This window comes from Bombus vancouverensis, unplaced genomic scaffold (assembly GCF_051014615.1).
Source record: "Bombus vancouverensis nearcticus unplaced genomic scaffold, iyBomVanc1_principal scaffold0033, whole genome shotgun sequence".
Taxonomy (NCBI): Eukaryota; Metazoa; Arthropoda; class Insecta; order Hymenoptera; family Apidae; genus Bombus; species Bombus vancouverensis.
Genome location: NW_027468924.1, coordinates 787,755 through 810,307, shown reverse-complemented (window position 1 = coordinate 810,307; position 22,553 = coordinate 787,755). Strand labels below are relative to the sequence as shown.

At 40.5% G+C, this 22,553-nt stretch overlaps 1 protein-coding gene and 1 pseudogene across 6 annotated transcripts in view; both read left to right on the top strand.

Moving 5' to 3' along the window:
• Positions 1–1,746: 1,746 nt before the first annotated feature.
• LOC117164566 (GTPase-activating Rap/Ran-GAP domain-like protein 3) lies at positions 1,747–16,415 on the top strand (annotated as a pseudogene). The gene is made up of 17 exons (XR_013061077.1): positions 1,747–2,661; positions 4,402–4,468; positions 4,776–4,859; positions 5,519–5,618; positions 5,905–6,023; positions 6,832–6,896; positions 6,989–7,058; positions 7,216–7,318; positions 7,646–7,744; positions 7,927–8,139; positions 8,772–9,043; positions 9,895–10,180; positions 10,527–10,969; positions 12,247–12,583; positions 13,031–13,117; positions 13,196–13,465; positions 13,801–16,415. The product of XR_013061077.1 is annotated as a GTPase-activating Rap/Ran-GAP domain-like protein 3 (transcript).
• Positions 16,416–20,866: 4,451 nt separating this feature from the next.
• The window catches only part of LOC143304394 (uncharacterized), a 32,732-nt gene continuing 31,045 nt past the window's right edge, over positions 20,867–22,553 (top strand). For 2 of the 5 annotated variants that reach the window (XR_013061083.1, XM_076626853.1), the window contains exon 1: positions 20,872–21,217. The gene's annotated coding sequence lies outside the window, so the exon portion shown is untranslated. Of the gene's footprint in view, positions 21,218–22,553 lie in introns of all 5 variants that reach the window. The other 3 variants (XR_013061082.1, XM_076626852.1, XM_076626854.1) reach the window with 3 other exon arrangements.

Here is a 22,553-nt window from a genome sequence, read left to right as displayed (position 1 = left end):
TTTCGCAGTGTGAACGAAACTGCATAGAACGTTACGAAATTCGTAAACGAAAGATTTGAATTTTTGTGTATTTAACCAACGAGTATATGCCCGTTTGATACATTGAAGATTTTTTTTACGAGGAAGGGGAGAAAAAACGAAGGGATCGACGCTTTGTTGTTGCAAGACGATCGATATTTTTGCGAATTATACGGTGTCATTTGAAATAGTTGGGAAATTAATAACGAAAAGTGAAAATTATTGAAATCGATATCGTGAATATCGAAGTAATATCGTTCCTTAAAACGTTCTTTCTTCGTTCGTTCTTAAAACACGCGTACGTCTCTATCGTTGATAACGATCGATAAATAAAATTAATCGAATTGAAAATGAAATTTTTTACAGTCAAGCGAACGCTCGATCCCGCGTTGAGAAAAATCGTAGGGTTGAGGAAGTGGAAAGGCAGAAATTATATTAACCGATTCAGCATCGAATATCTTTTAGACTGTGAGAAAAAGATCTCTCTTGTCAATTATCGATAATAGAAGTACATTTTTTTTATCTCTCTTACTTTCCTACATCGAATAATCGGACGCATTTTTTTTTGTTTTTTGAGGAGGAGGAGGAGGAGGAGGAGGGCGCTTACAATCCAGGCGCGATAACCGAGCTTCAACGTGCCAAAGCTGAGTGAAAGGGAGAGAGAGAGAGAGAGCGCGAGGAAGAGAAGTCTGATTATTAAAATCAACCTATCGACTGCCGCTTCGTTCAACGTGAAAGATCTGGTTAAGCAAAAAGTGAGAGGAAAGCAAAGGCAAAGGGACTCGGTCAGTGTCGTCGGTACTCTTTTCCATTATGTAGCCACGATCTTCAAAAGGATTAGAGACCTGCGGAACAGGGAAACTCGGTCAATGATATCGACGTCCGCGCGCGTCCGACAGCCAGCATGTTTAAAAAAGGTGGTTTATCGATGGTAATAAATCACGCAACTTGGCACCAATGCTACGAACCTCGAAGCTTTCAACGGATAACTAGCGATGGTATCAAGTTCGTTATATACTCGGAGATCTCTGTTTAAGGCTGTAGTTTAGACTGTTATCCAGATTTCTTGTTACATTTGCTACTTTTGCTACTACTTTGCTACTTTTGTTCGGAATTGTCGCATCTTTCGCCCTCGAGCGATTTTCGAGCTACGTATATACAAAATTCAGCATCTACGTATAAATCGGAATAAAATGTAAAACTCGCTAACGCTCGCTTTGTAGCGTTCGAATTCGTTTTTGGAAAATAAATTTCTCGCTGTCGTATGAAAATACATACGACTAAACGAGTAAAGATACGAAACTTTGTATATTCGAGCGCAATTAAATAGTAATAAAATAGTAAATGCTGTAATACTTAGAAGGACGTACAAATACTTTTCGTAGCCGTTGCAACAGTTGGTGGCTACAGTTACGCTGGCCAAGTATTGGAATTCGTTGTAGCTCTTAATGAGGATGAACCGAGAAATTATTATAATTATGCGAACGGAATACTGGCCGTGGTAAGGTGTTGACAGAGTAATTCCGACTCTGTTTCTGGAAATACGGATTCGAGGCGAGGGAATTCGAATCTGGTTATCGGTCGACCTTCTCTTTCTTTCTAATTAAATAATGAAATTTCGGAAACGATCCTCGAATCGGATCGATTCGACATCTCTGAACAATCTATTCGTTTATCCGTTTGCCCTCTGCTCGATATTTTGTACGCTCTTACAAAAAGTACTTACATTCTACGACATCGATACGAAGATAATATCTTGACTGGCTGATTTTAGTAAACGAGACGAAGCAAAGAAGAAACTAGAATTCAGAAATTAACAAACGTTCTTTTTCCTTTGCAAATGGTAAATCTACGATCTTCTTAGCGTAAATCGGTGGTTAAGTTGGTATTGTTCGTCGTTGAACATAGTAATCGTTTGTAACGTATCTAATACAGCGATCGATTTGAAAGAGGCAAAGAACGTAACAGAGCTACGGGGGAAGCTACGGTATCGACGTATTATCGGAAGGTTGCAGTGTGCAAAGTTTTCGCACACGACGAAAGTGTACGACGTGCTTTCTACGATTTTCTGTCGTTGCTGTGGCTTTGGTAGGAAAATGACGCTGTACACGTTAATATCTCGCGTATAATAAGACGGACGTTTTTTACCGGATCGGATTAAAGGTGAACATTTCGAGTAGAAGAAAGGTGCTGTTTCGAGCAATTACGAGATCGTGGAAACGGAAACGGAAACTGTGCATCGGTAAAGATGGCGGGAAAACTATTTAAAGGGGGAAATTAAAGAGGAAAGAGAAGAGAGAGTGGAAAGATGTTGTGCTTGGACATAAAGCTGGTGTCTCGTTTGCGAGGAGTCTCGTTGACGAGCGGCTCGTCGACGAACGTGTCGGCAGTCTCGTTGTCGGTGAGCTCGACCTCATCGACGACCGTCGGCATAGAGAAGAAGAATTTCTCGAGCAAGCGAAGCAAAGGGGGAAGGGAGAGTTGCGCTGGAAATGGGAATTTGGTGACGGAAAGCGACAGCGGCGAAGAGACGTTGCCTGCTTCTCGGACGATCCAGAGGAGCAGGTCGAGATCGGTTTGCGTGCCTGCCTTGTCGTCTGCTGCTCGTTGCGCGCATCTTCACCGACGATCCAGCCATCATGCGTACGTTTCTTTAAACATGGTCTATTATCGTTGTGTCGGAAAACGGCTGAGCGATATGCGAGTTTGCGATACGATATAGCAGTTATAACGCGTGTCGTATAGTAACGCGCGCTATTTTATATATTCGATATATTGGGTTTGCCGCTACGAAGCGTTCGAAGTAACCGGTTCGATGAAAACACGCATGAAAACACGCATGAAAACACGAAGAACGATTGGAAAGCGGAAAAACGCGAGGCGAAAATCTCGTTGCGGATAAATTCTCGTTGGAAACTTCCTTCGCTGCTCCGCTAACCGTTTATCATCGCTTACGATTCTACGCATCGCTATTGCATCGAATGAGACGGCGACGCGTATCGCTCGTATCGCTATACGAGTACGAACGTAATTCGCGCTGTGTCGAAGGTCATTGCTAGAATCGAGGTATATATATACCTTATCGTACGCTATGGCTAAGATCGTACACAGAGTTTAGGTCTAAAACTCCTAAAATACCCGCGAGAAGATACGAGGACAAACGGCAAAAGGCTGAAAAATTGTCCACTCCAGATACTATAGTTTATCCTTTGAATTTTCCTTACCTTTTCGGACCTAATAATTTCTCCGAGTTACCTGTTTCCATATTTTTAATTGTTTGTTCCTTTAGAGATACACGTCAACGACGATCGTATCGACGCGTAAACGCGACAAAGTCGGACGGATACGCAAAATTGGACGGATGTATTGGATAGAGCAGTGTTTAGGGGCTGGTTGTAGTTTGCTACTGGTTCGACGATCGCCAACCGATCGCGGTTATACGCTTTGGTAATCGATGAACCTTGCTATGGAGATTCACTCGCCACTCTGAATTCGACTAGAAACAAGAGAAACGACACTATTAGAGAAACTATTATTCGATGGTTCGGATATCGTGGAAAGTTTTAACGAGCACCGGCAAATCGTACAGCAGAATTATTTGGATAACTCGGATGAAAAATAATTGCGACCGAGTGTCTGCCGTAAAGAAAGAATTTCATCGGAAAACGTGTGGTTCGTTTCTTAGGGGCCTCGTTAACCCAGATTTTTCGCTGGGAAAGAAGCAATAAACACGGGCAGGAAGCTGGGCAAAAGAGACCGCGACCGTTTCTTCGTTTCGTCGTGGCCGCGTAGAACTTTAAACGCGTATTGTAATATCGTAGAACAGCTTTGATTGGAGATCGGCTGAAATTAGAAAACACCGTGTACGTCGTCTTTCGTGGTTTGTTTACATCCAAGAGCGCCTAGTAACAGCGACGCGAGAAAGGATAAGCAGCGTCAAAACAGTGGTACGGTTTCATATTTCAAGGAGTAGCAATCGAGAGGCCAGAGTATGTGAGCCAAAAAGTGTGTATGTGTGTGAGAGGACGAGAGCAAGAGCGAGCACGACCGGGCAGGAGTGTATTGGCGAAGATCAGAGCTAATTGAGTCGTCGAAGAGTAGAGTCGTTAGAGGTTTCGAGTCGTCGAAGAGTAGAGTCGTGAGAATTGATAGAGTTGTTAGAGAGAGAGTGTGTGTGTGTTAGATTCGTTGTGACGAGAGTGATCAAATAACTGTAAAGTTATTTGATATAGATACGAGTATTGCATTTAGTTTCCGTTAAATAAATATCGTTCTCTGTCCAATTTATATTTGTATATTCAATTTAATATTAATAAATTGTAAGTAATCGGAAAAAAAAATTTTCTATCCTTATTTTTCGATATTACAGTATGATATTTTCAGATGCAGCACGGATGCCATTTCGAGGCGGGGTGTCCTCTCCAGGCGATATTACGGCAGCGTGGAAATGGTGAGTTTGGAAAGCAGCGCGGTGGTCATTTGTATGGAGAGTGGGCGATTGAAAATCGACTTGATATAGATGTGCGCGCCGAGAGAATTTGGCAGTAACGCGTAATACGCGAGACATGGTACGCGAGACTATTTTTAAAATAGTTTTTCGTGCACGCGTTCCGAAAGGAAGAAAGGCGCGCGCAACGATAGCGCCGAGAAAGGGGACGGTCTATCTGTTTCTCGTCTCCTTTTCCTTTTTCCGTGTGTCGTCGGAGGAGATTCGCACGGTCTCGCTAACCTTAGTCTCTCGATATGGTGCGTTTCAGCTGCCACAAATGGAGCAAGACGGGTCCGACAATGGAAGAAGATTTCGAGTGGAGAACGGTGATTCGCCGGGCGAGAAAGAAGAAGTAAGAGATCGGTAATTATACGAATCCGTTTGCTTTTTAACTGGTTCTCTCAACTTGATAAAATTCCTTCTTCTTTGTTACGGCGGCATGTTAGTTTCAACGACGTACAAAATACTCGTTAACGCGTTGGAAATATTCGGAAGAACGAGCAAACTCGTAAATATCCAGAAACCGGATATGCCATATTGAAACCGGATATTGTTTAATTTTCATTTTTTATCGAGAAGCGAGTATCATCCATCCATCCGCGTACCATGGACGACTGATCGTCGTGGTGCTTTTCAACGAACCATATATAAGTTATCGTTAACGAATTGAGATAAGATCAGTGGGAGTACCGGTTTCGCAGATAATTCGATAAAACGATGCTGGAATGCGTTTACTTTGATTATTCGTGGACGATGCGCAACAAAGGTATTCGTCGCTGTAACTGAGTATGTAAATGGTTTCTAAAAGGCACTTGTTTATTAGCGATCCTAATTCGTTCGATGTAATGCGATGTAATTCTGTACAGTTAGATAATTAATTAGTAAGGTAGAAATTAGGCATGAAACACGCGATATTCCTGCTTTCCGCTTTCCACTTGCGCCGCTTCTTTCCCCTCGTTTAACAGAAAATTTGATTACGTCCGTGGCGAAACTGATTTTGCACGTGTGCAGATGTTCGGATCACCGAGTACGCCGATATTGGAAAATCCAGAGTACCAAACGCGCTGGTACTTCAAATACTTTCTCGGAAAACATGAGTAAAGAACATGCTGTTATGTTATACGAGTCTTTTAGAGTATCAGTGTACGTATATTCGATATACATGTACAGGATAAGAGGAACGACGGATGAACAATATCCTATTCAAGCGTTTTTCAAGCAATATCCTATTCTTTTATTTTGGATTTAGCTCGATCCGTTCTCGTCCGACAGTCTTTTACGTTTATTATCGTAAAAAATTCGTTATCCGTATAATTTCTTACTTTACTTACTTACTTACTTACTTACTTATACGTATATCGAAAATATTTGTCACTCGATGAAAAATTGGTTTACAGTGCATCAAAATTACGTTGCCGCGGACCAAGAAAGGAATCCCTTGTTTCTATCGGTGGTGACGAGCGAAGTCAGCGATCAAAGCGTGCCGCATTACAGAGTTATTTTATGGAGAAAAATTGTGAGTATCCGCCTGTACCTCTACGTACCTCTACGACAACTACTGCAACTTGTCAGATACTTTTCTATTCGAAATGAACGATGATTTGATCGAAACGAATGAAAAAATAAAACGTAAACGTAAATATCGGCGATAAGACGATAAAAGTAAATTATAGAAAATAAGAAAGACTAAATTTACCGCGGAGCTGACCGTTTCCAACATCGTACTTTGACGAACGATATGTTTTTCGTGTACCGGGTTTCGCGTACAGCTGATGGCGTTTCGTCGTTTTAAAGATTATTCGATGGACGAGTAACGAACGAATCGCGGAATAAATTGACGATCCCGTTGTGCAATTATCTTGGACAGAAATCGAAAGCGATAAAAAGTTAGGCGTCGGTACGCTTGCTACGAATGAATTTCTAAAAGCAGATTTCTACGTGAAAAATGCCAACGCACTTGCACGCTATACCCATGTATAGTTATATATAGAAGAAGTATCGGCACATAGCCTTATCTCGCAACGAAGGATACCGTTATCTACTTATCGCGTTCTCCGCGTTTCATTTTCATAGAACGAAACGCACGAAAGTCTACCGCTAAATGCTAGAGAATCGAACGTTCTTGCGAATCTCTCAAGAATCGATTGATTAGTAGGTGAACGGTAGAACGAACCGTTTTATTACTAAACAGTGTCGATACTGTGACTTTTTATAGCCACACTTTTTCTTCGGATGTTATTACGTATTAAAAGACACTATGTAAGAGAAAGGCGAGGCAAAAAAAAGTTTACAGCGATCGATGAATGAAAGAGTAACGAATTTAGGGCGCACAGAAGATATCGCTGCCATACTCTGCGAACAAAACGATGACGATCAGGCAGATCTTGAGGTACGGACTTGCTTACTGCTCGTTGATTGCTAATTTTCTTCGGTTAAATTAAAATTAAGTCAAGTTGAAGTAACTAATTGGTAAAATTTCAGCAATTTCTTTGGTCTTGAGAAACTCGATAAGGCTCCGCGCGAGGTTTTCAAAAGGTAAGTGGCCAATCCTGTGATTAACTTAATAAGAAACAGCTTTTCCGTCTTTATTTCTACAAGTGTGTGTGTGTGGGGGAAAACGGCAGAAACCGTACGAAATTGCGAGAAACTGTAGGAAATCGTAAGAAGGAGACGGTGGAGTTGAACTTTTGGAAATTTTTGCATCGCAGGATCTGCTGTTGCTGGAAGAGCAAGAGGGTTCCGTCAACTTCAAGTTTGGTGTGATATACGCGAAGAAAGGGCAAACGACCGACGACGAAATGCTATCCAACGGTAAGCGGAGGAAAAGTTTCGATTGAAATTTAACCAAGACGAATCGACCAACCCTTGAAACTTGGACGACTATGCGGAAGAACGGCGGTCGCTTTCGCTTAAAGCGTACGTTCCACCTATTACGACCGTTTTAACCGTTTCGATCGTTTCAAGCATTTTAACCGTCGTACGAAAAAGTAGCTTCTCGCGAGTCTATAGCACTGTTACACGAGCAATTTTTCACCGCCTTGTATCCGTTTCATAGCGAGTTTCAAGTTTTAGAAAAATACGATTCCAACGTTGATTCGTAATTCGTCTCGATACGCGATCTGTTCGCTCGGTTTACAGAGAAGGGTAGTCCAGATTTTGACAAGTTCCTGGAAATTGTGGGCGAGAGGATAGAACTGAAGAATTGGGACAAGTATCGAGGTGGTTTAGACGTAAAAGGTACCGTTCTTATTTCCGTTTCTATGTAGTTAGTAGGTGGTAGCTATGGTTTGAAAATATGGTCGACGGTAAGGTAAACGCTAGTTTTTCATGTTCGTTTGTCGTCGTTGTTATTTTTTCTTCGTGTTGTATTTTTTTCGAGTTTCTTCTTCAAAGTGCGAACTCTCTCTGAACGTTTGCAGGCGACATGACTGGCAACGAGAGTTATTATACGGTGTACGCGGGACACGAAGTGATGTACCATGTGAGTACGATGCTTCCCTATTCGAAGGACAACCCGCAACAATTGGAGAGAAAGCGACACATCGGTAACGATATCGTTAACATCATTTACACGGATGACTCGAACGCCATAGACACTTTCAACCCAAACTGCATCAAAAGTCAATTTACCCGTAAGTCGATACGCCATTTAGCTACATTTTTTCGATCTAGGCTGAGTTTCTAATATCATTTTTAATCGATCGGTAAGATAAGGAGGAAAGAACAAAGTAAGATAAAAATATAAATACGTCTATCCGTGTAGGCAAGAGCTGCGATCTTTTCGGATATAACCTATATAACCGCGATATAACCGAATCGTGTGGAGAAATGTTTCGAACGAGAGCGAAACGATTGGTTTCGAGGTCGAGGGAGACGTTAGTCGACGTAATTGTCATTTTGACGAGCTAATGCCTGGTCGCAGCTCCTAAGAATCCCGTAATATAACGACGGTTACATAACGATATACCGTAGACGGTACCATTTTTACCGTAAATAACCTGACCCACCGACCGGCCGGCTGCAAAGCCGCAGACCTGTTTGTCGGTTCTGCTACAACGGGCGATGCGCGGCGCAAATTTGCAACTGCTGGTCGACGAGTTCGCACCTTTGCGAACAATGTGTCGGCCCATTCTCGCAAATACACGCCACTTTTGCGGAGAAAATTCTTTCTTCCAACGTCTTCTTTCACCATCTTCTTGTATATTTTCCTAAGGATAAACAAGATCGTTAATTCGACGTTCACGCGATACATTTACAAATACAGACGTGTTTGCCGTGGTATCGGCCGAAGAAAACGGCAAAGGATGGCGCGTGGCCATTTACTGCGACGAAAACGTTCCTCTGTTTGGCCCGAGCCTTCCATGCCCGCCTGTGTTCGAGGACCCGTACACCCTGCGAGAATTTCTTCTCGTCAAGTTAATAAACGGCGAGAAAGCCACGTTCAACACGCCAACGTTCGCTCAAAAAAGGGAAAGGACCCTGGACGCTCTTCTTCGGGATATGTATCAAGAACACTCGCAGGAGAGCAAGAGCAACGTAAGTCTAATCGATCAATCATATTTATATGCATTTCCTCTCGCTTTTAGATCCTTCTTTGATAAAGTTGCTCTTACTTCAGACAGTATTATCGGCACCTGTGTACTCGTTGTTATCCAGTATCGAACATCTCTGTATTTATACGTGCTTGCGGTATTATCCGTTGTTATTAATAAAACACGGTTTTGCTGTTATTTGTTCGAGTAATGCGTTTCGATTCGTTCGTTATCGCATCTATAATATTCTTCGTGTTGAAAATTCGTCAGACGACTTGTAGCTAGAAAGCCAAATTAGGGAAATCCGAATTAGAAGGCATGTAAGAAATACTAGAATACTTTGGATAAAATGCTGAAAGATTCGGTCAAGCTGCCTTTAATTAGTACGCTGTTTGTAATTGCAATCGCGAGTATTTATCAGGAGTATTTATCGCGAATTCGTTCGTCTACACGGATAAAACTACTCGAAATACAATATTTACACAAGCTTCGACGCGTTTTCTTGTACGTAGGCGTTATTCGACCAAAGCTATCGCACGATAACGAGTACGTAAAAGATGATACAACGTGAATTCTGGCTTCGAGCGTCTCTTTTAATAGCGCGTTGCCGTTTTTTGCGTTGCGACATTTCGTCGACGACGTCTCGAACAACGCGCTATCGGAGAACGCGATCGGAGCACGGACAAGCGATAAAATGATCGTGAAAACGGTAAATTGCCACTTTTCTCCGCCTTTGCACGAATTTCCGAACCGCCCGCGTCGCCTGGCGAGCAACGAAAACTGTACTAGCTGTATGTATTAGCTGTTGGCGGCACACCCTCCCTGTAGAAAGGAAAATCGATGAAATTTTCGCAGAGTATGTTAAACCGACGAGCATTGTCGGATGTCGTGGAGGCTCCAGGTCGACGTCGCGAGGAGACCCGTGCCGTGGAGATGGTGCGCGTCGGACAGGCCCTGAAACTCGAAGCGATCGTCAGAGGTTTGGCGCCAACTTCCTTGGCCACTGCTGGTCCTTTGAAGCCTAGACCGTGGGAGCCGAGGTGTATCTATCCGGATTTCCCGCACGAAGTCGTATGCGGCGACGTTTGGCTGGATAACAAGCTGATCTTGGCTACCGAGAATGGAACTTTTCTGATCGAAGGTGAATCGAGCATTATCAAAGCCTTATTTTACCATTACAGGGAATATTTTCGAAAATACGTCTTCTCTTACAAATTGTACGAAACTGTACAATCAGAAAATTGATTTATTTATTAAGCGAAAACCTCGTTAGCATAAAGGAAGGAAGGAAAGAAAGAAAGAAGATGACGCGTGTATGAAATAACAATATGAAATATATGAAATAATAAAATATATAAAAGGAGAGCACGCTTTCCTTCGTCGAGGACAGAGAAAACCGATGCTCTCTCTCTCTCTCTCTCTCTCTCTCTGTTCCTAACTACGAAATTACAAAACGCAAGAACCTTCCAATGCATTTTCTGTTTCAGACAGTTTATCGCACAGACTGATCTTCGACGAGTCCGTGCAAATTAAACAGCTAGACGTGGTCGAGCAACACGGAATATTGTTGTTTCGAGCCGGTGACAAAGGCAAAGATAACAACGTGTACGTTTTTCGTCTAAGAGAATTCGAGAATAGCACGACGAGTAGGTCTGCCGAAATTGCAAACGATCGTGAAGACGATCAAGAGTGCGAAGACAATGGCGACGAGGACGATGCGGACGACGACGGCGACGAAAGCGAAGAAAACGATTGCGACAATTTCACGCGAGCCACTACAAAATTTAAGCCCTTGATTCGTCGTACTCGTGTTCGTGTTCGTCCCTTGACTGTTAGAGGACGAGCGCATATAAAGGAAAGAAGACTACCTAGAACTCGGGGCTGCCATTTATACACCGTTACTATGCCTGGTGGCTCTCATTTGCGCATGGTATGTACCGAACAAGAGAAAAGGAAAAAGGAGAGAGAAAAAGAATAGACGACAGTGGCTTTTCAAATTTTTCCCAAGAATTGAAATTGTCGAGTGGAGAGAGTTGATCGTTTCGTACGAGCAACTTTTATATACATTTTTCCTCTTATTTCGATTTATCGTTTTAACCGAACGTACGCAGTACGTAGCGCGTATGTTTATAAAATAGACTGTATTTGGACAATCGACTCGAGACGACGAAAAACGTTGCTGTCAAGGAAAGGTCAGTGGCGGCTTAATTTTTCGAGTTGTCGACAATTTACGTAATTTCTCGAGTAAAAACCGCTGTACAGATGTAACTCGCGTGGATCGGCTGACGCAAAGCAATCGTGTTTGTAACGTGTAAACAGACGCGAAAAACGATCGTTGCTTCGCGTTGCTGAAATATTTAAAGAAATTATTTTCGAATTAGCGCTTATACTTGGAATCGATTCTTCTTATGTAATTTTGCTTATTTAAGCTTTGTTTGCACATGGAAGCTACATCCGCTACACTGCTGCGTATATTTATATCCGATAAATATATCCGATATATATTGATTAAAAGCTCGATAATTTACGATCTTGCTGTCGAAGCTTTGGCTGTTCGTATAAAGATGAGTTTTTCTTTGTTTTTTAACGTAATACGCGTATTGGGATCGCAAAAGCTTGAAAATCGCTTGGAACACGATTCGAAGCTGAAAATATCTGGATCGTATGGCGAGTAGTAAGTCGCGAAAGTTTAAATGTGTTTCGTAGGCGAGTGTTTTCCATTGCTTTTGTCGAAACAGCGTATCATCGGACTCGGAATTGTCGTAAAAATACTAAAAGATTCCAGACTCCGATCGAATTCGAATCGTCTGCCAATTTATCTGATATATATATATATATATATATATATATATATATATATATATATATATATATATTCTATCAGGATTCCAAGATTTTCGGATCGCGTCGCTAAACATAGTATAGTATAGTATAGGTGCGTGTACGATGTATCAATGGCGATGGCATCGAGACCCTAGAATCTACCGGACAGAGTAAAAAGCAAATTTATCTAATCTTCCATTTGTCTAATAATTACTTGAACTACTCGTACGATAGTTATGTATATTTTTGTTAGTAGTAGTTTTGTTCGAGTAAATTATAAATATAGGAATTATAAATATAGGAAATATAGGAATAAATATAGGACGATAATAGAGAAATTCAGATTACCTTGGTAATTCGGATATCGTTTTTTATTTTATTTAGTGCGTAGCGGTCGGCCGACGTTTGATAGTTTTCCAATGGAAACATAGCGCCGCGTGGACCGCATGGTGTTCCGCTACGGACACAGACACCGTGGAAGGATTTTTGCATTTGAAGGAGTTGAACGCCAGCGAATCTCCGACGTTGGTAACGATAGTAGAAAATACAGATTCGAACAACGAATGGACGCTTTGCTGCGGTGTCCGACATCATTTTGAATTGATCTCAGCTTCTGGAAGCACGAGAATTCTTCACATCGAGGGAACACCGAAACCACACGTGGTAGCTGCTTTGGATCTCTGCGAAGACGAAGAACCCGAATTGTTACTCTGCTACAACAGTACGTATTTATATATGTATATAGTATAGAGGTTGGAGCAAACGCACCGCTATACGCTAAACCGATCGAACGTATCAAAGTCGTAAAGTAAAGTAAAAAACGTAAAGGTTCTTTGGCCTGTTGTACTTACTGTAGTATACTCGACGAAAGAGCGACGTAATACGAAAGTACAGTTGAAAATTGTAAACAGCCGAATAAAGGTGAAAAATGTAAATTTAAAGGTAGACAAAATTTAAAGATAGAAGGTCGTCGTTCGATTTCAACGATACGTCGTGCCTACGTATATCGATCTAGCTAAAAGTCGAATAAGAAGCGAAATGGGAAACCGAAGAATTTAATAAATATAATAAACGGTAGAATTATGGTTAAACGGAGGAAGAATTGGTGGCAGCGATGCAACAACGACGTGGTCGATCGATACTCGCTTACCTGCCTTTCTTACCTCAGATACGTGTCACTTTCAAAAACTCTTAGAAGAGAATACCGTAGCAACGGAATTCGATTTCAACTGGAATTCCGTTCCTGCGGCAATAGGTAACGTATCTTTGCATCTTTACGTTTCGTCGTTCTTTATTTTTCGATAATCCTTCGTGTCCCGATACAAACTTTCAGCCTGTGCCTTTCCCTACGTGATCGCCTTTACCAACGACACCATGGAGATACGATTGATAATCAATGGAAATTTGGTGCACACGATCGCCATGCCAAACCTGAATCTAATCACTTCGAAGCAAGACATCTTCTTCGCCACAACGGCTCCGGAATTTCTGCCTGGAAAATGCGAAAGAATTCGCCTGGACTCGAAACCCATGGACAAGGAAGAACCGGTTTCCAGTCCGCCTCCTTTCCCCCAATCTTCTACGTCTCGATCCAATCAGCAAAGTACGTGTCCGTCTTCTCCAAACCGATCGTCATTTTCTACTTATTCTACTTATTCTACATTTATCCTAATAGGATAATTTATTTTATTTATTTATTTATTTATTTATTTATCTATTTATTTATTTAGAACGATATCTATACGGTATATATATATAAAATACGCTTGCAGCGATAAACACGTTTACGCGCCAACACTGTGCCAACAACTTGCTAAATCGAAAAGTCTAGAAAACCATGACGTACTATATCTGGCGTTATAGTATAGTATAGTAGCTAACGTTGATACGAGTAGGAAATCGATATAATCGAGAATAATTGTCTTTTGCTTTCTATAGACAGTCAGGGCGACTGGAAGCCGATAAGAATCTACCAAATACCGTTGCAAACGTTATCGAGAAGTAGCTTGTCAACGTGCTCGCAACGACGCTGTCCCAGCCCTGCCGAGCCAGAAATCATCTCGGCGCCGCCGACCAGCGACAAGAGTTTCCTCAGCGTTGAGCCTCACAGAGCGTTGAGCAGATCGTGTAGCAGCAGTCCAGCGCCATCGCCGACCAACGTGCTTCCGCCTCGACTCAGAAAATAGGCTGGATCGTTAGCGATCGCTAGCGACACTCGCTCCTTACTAAGTTAATCCCGTAACCTTTTCCATATCTAACCGATGAAAAATGCGCCATTTTCTTTTTAACGCGTTTCTTAATCGTTTCTTAGCTGTATAACGATAGATGTTTTTCCAATACTCTACGTCTTACGTTGTTGCTGCGTTTAGTAACTTACGTTTAAGTTACGATAAAGCGTAAAACGCAAGATAGGAAAAGCACGTGTCTTCGTAAATACGAAAATGTGATTTCTATTAGTACAAAAAGTTACATGGTTGATCGAGCGTGCCTGCTATTTATTAATAACGTCGTTGGTAATAATCGTCGTTGATTGGTTGCGAGTGCATGAGCGCCGACGGGTGAAACAAAATTTCCTTTAAACTCGAGCTTCGCGCACAACGTATAAACGACCTTCCTTCCGACAGATCGCAACTGCGATCACCTGAAGCTCGTGCCTCGATCCAATTGTAAAAGCGACGACGGATCGTGCACGATTCGGTGCGTTTCATCTGTAGCTAGAATTTACTGCCGTTGCAAAGAGCAATCGAGATAAAATACACGTACGCGCGCCGTTTCTTTCTCTTCTTTTACAATTAGACCGTTTAATTAACAGTTTTACAATTTTTATGCGAACCTGACTTTGTCCGCGTTAGCGTTTATTCGAACGTTGATCGAACCCAGATCAAATTTATGTTTCTATCGCGTTGGAAAAATGTTAGAGAAAGAGTTGGAAAAGTATCGGACGGCGGATATTTATGCATTTGTGAGAGATTTAGAATCGCGGAGATACGCAGCATGGGTAGGAGTGAGCGACAGGCAGAAATATTACAAATGCCAAAAGTAAGTGCAAGTTAGAACGTGCCATTTTTGTTTTTCCTCGTTTCGCCTAAAATATCTAGTCGTGTATATTATAATTATAGACGTATATACAGTATAATTTCCAAACAGTCTATACGATATGATTGCGACGTATCTTGAGAAATGAAAAAATGCCGGATAGCTTGTTTCGATCAAGGAGAGAGCGATACGACGCTTGTTGTAATTTAGCCACGTTCCTACAAAATTCACGCTTCGCGAGATACGTACAAGCACACACAAGCGTCCATCGATTCGATTCAACGTACGGAGAACGAAACGTACGTAAGTGTAGGAATTACTCTACAAACTGGTTTCTATATCATAAACGTAAACAACGAAAAAATATGTTTTTTAAATAAACCTATACGAACGTATTTGTTTTAACGACGTAGTATCCGAGGAAATAATTACACAGAGTGTCCCGTTTCAAGTTTCGCAGACTATAGCTATATTTGTCGTTATTCGTCAAACTATAGAAGCACAAAGCTTATCGGCTGTTTCAGTTTCTATGAAATTACGTCTACGACGCGATTTCGTTCGCTGCTCGTGAAAGAAGCGTTGATCTTGATAAGTTCTTGTCGCAAATACGAAAAATCACTCTATACCTATATAATAATAATAATAATACTAATAATAATAACAATAACAATAGCAATGATAATAATAGGTAGAAGAATGTTTAGTACGAGACAAGGCACCGGATAAAAAGATGCCCCGATAGTACTAGCACGATGGTAATAAATAATAAATAATAACTAATAAATAATAAATAAAAGTAGAAACTGAAAAGAGAATGATACGAAATTTTACGTATAGTTGGATCTGATCGTAAAAAGTACGTGTAAAGGACTCGTGTAAATCGGTATATATGATAAATAGTACGTACAGTGTATTTTGACGGGTATTATATCTCGTAACATACAACAAGTTTGATTATTCTGTTAATGTTAGAACGTTAAAGCGTTATCTTAACGACAAAGTCGAAGAGTCTGCATAAATATCCGCAGTCCACGTGTTACTTTTATTCCTTTCTCGTCTTATTCGTATTTACTCGGCTTTAAATTTCGATCAAGGGTTATTTAAAAGCTGAACTCTTTACGGAGAACTGGAAAAATCAAAATGATATACGCGATCTAATTTAGCCGCTTTACGAGAATTATTTTACCGACTTATCAACTCGAGCGAACGAACAATAAAGAGCAAAGGATTCTCGTCGCTTTCAAAGGTTTTCCAAGGTCTACGCGCGAGTTGTACCAAGTTTTACGATTACTTTTACGCAATTCGTAGATAACTTATACGTCGATGGTCTCGTTCGATGGTTGTCGTGACGAATTACCTCTGCCGATAATTACAACAGGTACGATAGGAGCCACGGTTAATACGTAAAAGGATAATTAAAGAAAATGTACGCCGTTAAATCGCCTAGCGATTTCTATATGTATGTATTTACCGCAAATAAAAGGAAGATGATAACCTATTAAACGTTCATATTTAAACAGGAATTTGCTAATTATGCGATCCGATCGAACAACTTTTCTTCTGTAAGTAATTTTTCATTCGGACGGTATATGTATATTTGTCGTACAGTCGACCGACTGTCGAATCGAAGATGGACTCGTCGAATTATTATTATTGCAAACCGTATTGCCGACTGCATATTTATCTGGTTCAGCCTACGCTATGTTTATTTATTTATACGATATTAAAAATGATTATCGCGTTGATAAGTTTAAGATTAAGCTAGGTTGGCCTATGTGCGTCAAATGTACATAATCTGTCGTGGCATAAAAATGTATTCGATGAATTTGATCCAAGCTTTTTACTACTTTACTCATATTTCTCTGTCGCTAACGTAATACGTCAGAGTCAGAGGAGGACGAAGTAAGGCCGAGCCCTTATATACGTAGTATTATATGTACACGTACATTGTATCGTGTTTAACGCGTTTTAACACAGTTAAAATTCATTTCCTCGGAGACGTATCTTAACATCCTCTCTTTTTTTTTTTTTTATGACACTCTTCTTTTTCATCCTTGTGACGTAATTGGATTTGATTATAGAGCAATTTTAATGTTTTAATGTTTAATCTTTTAATGTTTCGAATGTTTTCAAATGTAATATTCCAATATAGATATAGATATATACACGCACAATTGGTACATTAACAGTGTTTGGTTACGCATCGCACCGATCCGTGGAAAGGACCTGGTTTTATTATTATTGCCGCGTTACAAGTGGTACTCGTATTGCTGAGCGCGATGCCGGGCGCATCGTAAAACTGCTACAGGCCTCGAGGAATCTTTCTCGGACCGTACTCCAGCGGAGGGAGTTTCTTCGACGGCGAGGACAGTCTTCGTCTACCCTCGTTAACGGACGATCATCGCTCGGAAGCAGTTGATCGTTGCTATCAAACACGCGTTCTAGTCACGGAAAGCTGTCTATAATCATCTTATCGTATACGCCTATTTTCTACCTTTCGTCTACAGCGCTTCTAAACTTGCTAACTGGACGCCTGTTTCTGACAGTGTGCGCGGAATCTTGTCGCAACGGAAAACGTCCTTTTGCTCCAGTCTGTCTCGTATCGACCACCGATCACCGACCACCGACCAGCTGACGCCGATACATCACAACGCATATTGAAAATTTATTCAAATCCACGCACTCGCGTATTTCATCGTCCATCTCCGCTTAAAAAATGTACAGGTGAATTTTTTTACATTTGCTCAGACGATTAACTCCTTCAAAAAACTATATTACATTGTATTCTGTATCGTTAGTTTTTTTTCCATATACGTATAAATAATCTTCTTCGCGAAAACCACTGAAAATAATCTGAAAATGTTATTCTCACGAAACTTTTCTCTTAGTAAATTCGTCGATGAATTTGTCGAATCTTTCCGTTCTCTCCGATCTCAATGTATTTTTTTCATATGCTGTAAAACTCGACATTTTTCTATTACAATCAATTTTCTGTTTTCTATTGTGTCTATTACGATCAGTTGAATATTCGCATGTAAGAAAATGTTCTCTTCGATAATTTTATTTTTTCGATTTAGCACCAGTTTCTTCTCGATTCTCGTATTTTTATAAAATGATTTCTAATCGTCAATTTCACCGATTGCACAACGATTGTTTACATAAACAAAACCAACAAAATTGTACATATACGAAAAGATACGTAGTTCAAGGTAAATGTTGAACTTTCATCTATACATATTTTATAAAGAATTGCTGAAAGTCTGAAAAATCCGCTCTCGTAAATCTATAAAATTTCAAATACTCTTCAAATACTTTCGCAACCCTGCCTAGATTAATTTATTTCCTTTTTCTCTTTCCTAATATTTATACACCTTTCGTGCTTCGGTTATAATCGCTTAAAGGAAAACGATCGGTTCGATATGATCGTGACGAGTGGAAAGGGCTGGCTCACGTTTCCTGAAACGCGTTTAAACGGGTTCAAATCAAACGCATTCCGGGACTTTTTTGCCACACCGCACCGTCGAGAATTATAGATGCCAATCGCTGTCAAGCGGAGCTAAAGGAAAATGCTTTGGAGACCCCGGTCAGTCTCGAGCGTTGAACTATGATCATTTACGTTTACCTGACTTATATGCCACTATCAGCCGAGTCTTATAATAATAATTGTCCGCGTTCTTTCCTCTAATTTATCTGACATTAACGTACAAAGACTAAAATCCCGTCTTATTTTCCAGATTCGTGACGACATTCAACGGGTTTTCGGAAGATAGACGAAAAGAATTTTAACAAAAACCATTAATTATAATAGCGATTGCACAATTTCACAGAAGAAATATTAGTTTCCCTATTGATCTATCGATACACTTTAATTTAACGAACTTTCATGTCAAACATTAGATTCGATTTAATCGTTCAAGTCGAACCGTAATTAATAACACTAAATATAATCCAGCCAATGGTTTATTCGCGCCAGTAGCAAAACAATCATTTTCTCTAATTAAAACACCTTGTTTCTCTACAAAATCCCATACAATCATTTCTGTACAATTTATTTAATATTGCGCCGCAATCTACTTGTCGAATGGAATCTAATTCATTTCAATTGTTATGAAATTTTTTTATTACTTTCTATACTTCGAGCTTGTCAAGTTTTACTGATTTACTTTAAATTAATAACTAGCGATATTACTAACAATTTAATTAAATTAATAACGCTAGAATCATTTTTTTGCAATCGGTAAAATAAGTTTTCCCCGACACTTGATTAACGCCGAATTCAATATCGTAATCGAACTCTAATATAATACTGTAATATCAGCGAAATTCGTTTTAACCTCGTTGTTCACTATTCACAGACTATTTTGATATTTTTTCATATTTTCTAATTATTTCCTATATCTCTATACCAAATAATAATGAGCGAAGAACAAGTACATCAAATTAACGAAATATTTCATAAATGCTAATTGACGTAATGAAATATACGTAATAAAACAATACGATATAACATATATACAATAATAACAACAACAACAACAACAACAACAACAACAATGATAATAATAGTAGTAGTAATAATGATAATAATAATAATAATGGACGAATAAGTAAAATAAAATGTTCGAATCTCGTAACTAAAATACCTATGAAAAACATTGTGCACAAAATAAAATCGATCGATTTCGTTGATCAATCAGTCTGTGAATAAAATTTTAATTAATTGTAAAAAATCATGAAATACAACGGTAATTACTAGACTGCGGATTTTCATGAGTTTATAGAAAGTTTGAGAGTGCAGGATTTGAGAAGATAAAATACAAATAATATAAAAAAATATGTAAAACGTGCAGGGTGCGGTGCTTTCTACAATACTTGGTAGGCACAAAACAATTTTCTATCGAGGTTCTACCTTTTTTAACTATGTTCTCAAAAATGATAGACTGCATACTTAGTTGATTGCAAATCTACACCTATACCTTCCATATTCTTGCAAAGATCGACTTGTGTTTCTCTAACTTGTTCTATTCCACTAAAATCACAGGATAAACGATAACAAACCGGGTACACGTAATACTCTATTAGAAAATAAACGATGCATTATGACGAACCATGTGTTCGATCTACTAGCGAGATTTCGGTTAGATCAAGTTGCGCGTCCGCCATATTGAAATCCTGCTTCCGTGTAACGTTTCGGTTGTTTTGCACGTTCCTCGATTAAAATTACCCCAAAAATCGACTCTAAAGATTATCTCGCTATAACCTATCTAATAAATAATACGACTGTTTAGTAAGATATTCGGAGAGGTAAAATAAAAGGTATCGATTTACCAGTTATAATTAAATAGGTTATTCGTCGTATAAATCTGTACTAACATTGATAATCTAAAACGTTTTACAATCATTCTTTAAGTTGCTTCGATTATCGATGGATCAAAGTATTCTAAAAAAAGAACATCCTAAATAAGATAAGGTTTTCTTAACATTTATATAATTAATCTGTAATTTTTCCTTCGTTACTTAACAATTAAATTCTATTATAGCAATAGAAGTTAAGTTCAAGCGTTTAACATGTTTCTCCAACTAGTCTTTACGATTGTACCACTGATTATAATAAAAAAAGTTACGTTTAAACATATTTATGCTCAATGATTATTACGAGCTGTTACGTTTTATCTTATACCTTATCAGTCCACTTTAACGAACGTACCTGTAGATACACTCGATGAAACGCCGAATGGAGCAATTTCTGAAATTTCTTTTCTTTGGTGTCCATTTCTCGAGTATCGTTTCAAATCAATTTCGTGTAGAATCGCTCGCTATATGCATTATGTACATTGATACACACGTCCATCTGGTGGCAATGCACTGTACTACCGGCTGCTGGCTCGGAGCACCAGCGTAGAAAGAGAAAAAGAGAGAAAGAGAGACACAGGTACGAGACGAGCTTGTGGTGCGAGGTAGCCACCAGTCAACAGCGGAGACGGAGACGGAGAGTCCGAGGTAGCCCGTGGCTGTAGCTGCCCGTGGCTCGTTGTAACGTGACGCGAAGGTGTGCCAAGCTCTTTCGCTTGCCTGTTTCTTCGTCCGAAGACGCCCGATCGTACGTCTACCATAGTGTCGCGTATCGAAAGTGTCGGTAGTAGTGTTGTGATCTATTGGCCTGTCTGTCCTCGTGTGCTAGCCGAAAAAACTATACCAGCCGAGCCGTACATCATCGCGGAAAACTGTCAAGAGTGTTGTGTGATCTCAGACGCTGGCTTCAAACGCGAACGCTTACGGGCAATCTTCATCGCGATCGTAGGGTTGCACGAAACATAAGGTAAGTGTAGGATACGCGGAAGTGTATCGGAAGTGAAGGTAAAGTCGAAAATTACTTCGGTCGGTTACTCGAACGTTGCGCGTACAGAGATTATGTTTCCCGATGACCCCTCGACTCCCGCCTCCTTCTCCTCGTTATCCCCTTTCCTTTCGTCGGTCTCTTCTTCTCTCCTCTTTTACTTTACCCTTCTTCCACGTCTCGCCCTTCATTTCGCATTTCGCCTTATTTTTTCCCTGACAAACGTGTTCTTTCGCCGATTTAAAATCGCTTTAAGGGCATCACCGCAATTTTGGTAGGACGATATCCTAGCGACGCAGTGAATTTCGATCGCAGATCGATCGATTACCGATTTCGCGCATTCTCTCTCTCTCTCTCTCTCCTTCTCTCTCCCTATCTATCTATCTATCTATCTATCTATCTATCTATCTATCTATCTGTCTTTCTATCTATCTATCTATCTATCTATCTATTTATCTATCTATCTATCTATCTATCCATCCATCCATCCATCCATCCATCTATCTATCTATGTATCTACCTACCTATCTATCTGTCTGCCTATCTCTAACTATCTATCTCTCTCCGTCTCTCCCTTTTGTCTCTTCACGTCCTTTTCCTCTTTCTCTTTCTCGACCGCGAATGCACTCGCGAATGCACTCGACACGCACGTTCTCACACACCGACGTGTTCCGTTTCTTTCCTGCGAGACTGTGTCGTAGCCTTTCTCGTGGTAACGAGTTTCGTAACTTCCCTCGATACAAAAGTCACGAACTATCAGCTGTCAGCCTCCGTGTTTGTACCACCTGTCCTAGAGTCGATTATCCGCCTCTCCTTCCCTTTTATACTTTATACATCACAATTCTATCCCTTTTTACTCCGCTCTGTATATTAATCCATGGGACGGAATTGTTGACACAAAATTTTCATGATTCCGCGACTTTCGTCCGCGACAGAAGAACGAGAACGTGATATAGCCGCGTGTCTACGAACGGGGCGAAGTAATCGGAGCAGCAAGAGAGGCTAACCGAGTTGAACAGTCATGATATTTCGGCGCGCAGGCTTTCTGGCATGACGGCGTGACCGGTCTTGAGCCCCTCTGCGCTCCCCTCTTGCACTCTGCACCTCTATCCCCACCTCCCCGGGGTAATGCACGATGCACAGTGCGGATCAGTGCTCCTTAACGCGAGATTCTTGTGGCTGAAGGTTTTCTTCTATCGCGCGCGCGCGCGCACGCTGACTTCTTTCTCTCGCAATGCGCTGTATATGGACGTTTCGTGTTCTAAGTGAATCCGTCAAGCCAAGAAGACGAGTTATCGAGCTCCAGTTCGATCTCTAA